Below are 3891 nucleotides of genomic sequence, written 5' to 3'. Positions count from 1 at the left end.
GGCAGCCCGCAGCCTCCCCGCCGCGGGAGGCGGCGAAGGTCCTCGCCGGGGACCGCCAAGCGCTTTTGGGCCGGTGCTTTCAAAACACACTTCTGCTTTTCCTTTCCCTCCTCGACGCCCCTTCCCCAGCAGCGGGGTCACCCAGCTGTGGGGTGCCGGGGTGGCACCTCCAACCCCAATATGCCTCATCTCTACCCTGCTATCGAGCAGCTCCCTCGATGCAGCTTTCCGACACCCTTTTTCTGCAAAAGGGGAGGGGGGGTGTCCCCTGAGCAGTGTGTCGCAGCCCCTCTCCCCACAAGTCTCCCGCAAGCCCGGCTGCGCCTCCCCCGCCGCCCGCATCGCCCTGCCAGGCCGGGTCCCACGCACCCCCCGAGCCCCCGACCCACGGCGGTCCCGAGCGCCCCGCAGGGCCCGGCTGCCCCGCGCCCGTGAGGTGCGTCTCCACCGAGCGCTTCCCCTCTCCTCCCCGACACCCCCCTGGGCTCCCCGGGGCCCAGTCTGCTGCTGGGAGAGACCCCCCCAAACGTGGGAACAGGCCGGTGTCCGGGTATTCCCTGTCGAGAGAGACCCCTCTGGGGAGCTCTGCGCGAGAAGTTGATGCAATGGGGGAAAAGTTTGTTGCTGTTCTTTTTTAACTGTCTTTCCTTCGCCCTGAACTTAAATAAAGTTTGTCTAAGAAGAAACTACGCAGCCAGCTGCGACGAACGAAAGCGCTTCCCGACACCCGGCTTAGCCCGAGGGGAAGGAGGCCGGTCCTGGAGCCCGGGCAGCCCCGCTGCTCGGCGAGGGCGGCTCCGGCTCCGGCTCCGGCTCCGGCTCCGGCTCCGGCTCCGGCTCCGCTCCGCTCCGCTCCGCTCACGGGGGCTCGGCGTAGCCGGGCCGGGCGGCTCGCGGTGGAGCTGCTGCAACAAGCAGCAGCCGAGGAGAAACTTGCGGGAGATTCCCCAGCCTTCAGCTCGCTCGGGGGGCACCGGGCACACCGTGCCTCCGCCCGGGTCAGCTAGGGAGGACTCTGTAGCGCAACTGTCTTGGTCTGTCTAAAATCTGCCTCGCTCCCACTCGGCTCCTGGGCGCTTTTAGGCAGCCATTTGGAGAACGTCTTGCCTCCTGGAGGTTTTGCAGCAAACGGAAAGCACGGCCCTGGGGAGAGGGAAGGGGGTTTTAACTTCTCTCTCAGGTGGAAAGCAGGAGAACAAACTCACTCTAGAAGAGATCTTGCAAGAGATGCTATCAAAACATAATAATCGCTGTGAAGTTTGCTGTCGTCCGTATTCTCGTACCTTCCAGGCATTCACAGCCTTTCCTAGGGTCGTGCAGGTGGGGGTGACACATTAAAGCTTGCAGCTGGCTGGGGGCACCCTCCGGCTGCCTTTGCTGGGCGCTGGGCTCTCTCTTTGCCGTTCCGGGCGGTGCCGTTCCGGGCCGTTCCGGGCCGGGGCACCCTCCGCCCCGCGCCCCCCGCACGGCCCGGGACGGCCCGTCCTCGGCTCGGGCGACTTTCAGGGCCGAAGCTGGATGCTGCGCTGCAGCGGCCGGCTCGGTCCTTCTGCAGCCCGGCTGCGGGCTGCTCCTTTCCCGCAATCGTGACCGAAGGGAAGTGAAGCCGGGGGTATAGGGCTATGGTACAATTAAACCAGGTAACGAGACGCTGGGCAGATGTGTTTTCATTGGGCTGTAAGATAAATGCAGTGTTAAATGCCTGACAACTTCCCAGAAGCAATCAGCAAAAGTTTACGAGTGCATAAACCTCAAAGACCATTCCTCGGTATTTTTATAAGCCCCGCATTTAAAGCTTCTATAAATTCTTCTGCCTGGTTCCAAACTAAAGTTACTGGAGACTATTAAACAGCCACTTCTCTCGAGAGAGAGCCCGAAGGAGTGAGGAGAGGGCAGAATACAACAGGCGGGTCCGGGAGAGGAGAGAGGTGCTTTATTTCTGTTTCCTCCTCTTCCCTTCCCCCTCCCAAGCTAAAGTTTGATAAAAAGTTAGAATATTAAAGCATGGCAGGCCACAGATGAATGATTCGGCAAGATGACTGGGACACATGAAAGTTTCAAGAGCGGGGGCAGACAGAGAAAGAAAGGGAAAAGAAAGGCTGAGGAGAATTAAAAGAAAAAGCGAGACAAATGAATGGACGGATAGATTCATAAACAGGCGTACAGAGAGATTCACAGGCAGATCGGCAGGCGAGCAGACGGAAGGATGGACGGAGAGAAACAGAAAGCTTAGAGGAAGAGAGAGCGATTTCAGGTGCAGACTGACAGTCTGGGCAACGCAGCCGAGGACAGCATCATTCGGCTAGGACCTCCCGGAGGTCCCTCGGGTGACCCCGGCCCCCCTGCCCCCCTGCCCCCGGGGAAGGGGGGCCGCCCCGGCCCCAGCCCCGCTCCCGGGCCGAGCGGGGCAGGCGGCCGCCACCCGGCCCCGGCCCGGTCCCGGGCAGAGCCCTGCCGGCCCCCGCCGCTTGCGGAGCAGGTGAGCACACCGCCCCAAAAGTTTCAGGCAAAAAGGGGGAGTCAGCATTATTGAAGCCATAGATCAGCGGGAGAGATCCAGCCAGAGACCTCTGTCTTCGGAGAAAGAAGCTGCGAGCAATGAAATGTTCCCCTTAAACCATCAAATTATAATAACAGTATCCGTCATCCTTAAGTGACCACATCAGTTTTAAGTTGGATATTAAACATGTTAAAAAAAAAACCTATCGTGATTATAAAGCCCGTTGTTTACGATCCCAGGGAAAATGAAGTTGCTAATTGGAAAACAATAAACCTAAAATGCCTTTGGATTAATAATGATAGAGGTTAACTGTGGCATGCCTTGGAAAGGGGGAGGGGGAGCGAGGCGTGCACTTCGCTGTGTACTTTGGACGCCGACCAGGGACAAGCGCAGCAGCCAAACGCGGGGCTGGGGGGACGGGCTGGGGGTGAAACCCCCTCTTCGGAGGGCTCGGCTTGTGTGTTCATGTCTAATCCCGAGACACGAGGTGACGAAGGTCTGTATTGTAGTCATGTCCTCGCTAGATGAAATCTCAGTCAATTACTTTCAAATCTGCAGCTTGGCTTCTTTTCATTCTTTCCAGGTGAAAATTCAAACGTTTTCTGTTGTCGCCTGGTCCTTTCTTTCCTGAAACAAGGCACCCAACTGTTCTGATATTACCATTCAAAAACAGGTTCTGTGGCAAACCTCATTTGTGAATCTATTACAGAGATTAATAGATTATTTCTCCTTTTTCAACTAATTCTCAGTGGGGAAATTTAACCATATGGTAAGGAGAGAATTAGAATTTCATCACATTAGAGCAAAATGTAATGAAAAGAGTCCAACACCTGGGGCCAACTCTGAAAGACACAATTAAAAGGTTTTTAATGAAACCAGAGAAACCAAAAATTTCATTGCCTTCAGTAATTCTGCCACATAAGAATGATTTACTGGAAGTGTTGGGAAATATTGTTTTTACTGATGTCATAAGAATGAAAACCTGCCACTAAATACTATGTGCTTTCAGAGCGCTTACAATAAAGCGAGAGAGAGCTGCTCGTTTCTATTATTAGAGGATCAGTGGGACAAAATTCAGACAAATACTTGGGTTGCCACTTCAGTGAGAAATCCTGACGGCACGGACGAGCGTGTGCCTTGATCTGAGAAGATGGCACTGAAGCCCCAGGAAGAGGACTAGATATAACATTAATGAAATAAAAGGGGCGCTGGGGCCCTTGTCGCCCTGACACGGGCAGCTGCATCCCAGGGCTGGGAGCGGTGCAAGATGCTCCCCTCGAGCAGAGCTTGCAGGAGGGAGGGACGAAGCTGTAAAGAACTGGTCAATAATAATAGAAAGTTCGGTCGTTTTTGCCCTTTCTCACCTCCCCCCCCCCTTCTCCCCAGACCGG

This window comes from Apteryx rowi, unplaced genomic scaffold (assembly GCF_003343035.1).
Source record: "Apteryx rowi isolate R43461 unplaced genomic scaffold, aptRow1 scaffold_788, whole genome shotgun sequence".
Classification (NCBI taxonomy): Eukaryota; Metazoa; Chordata; class Aves; order Apterygiformes; family Apterygidae; genus Apteryx; species Apteryx rowi.
Note: the sequence above shows the minus strand (reverse complement) of the source record.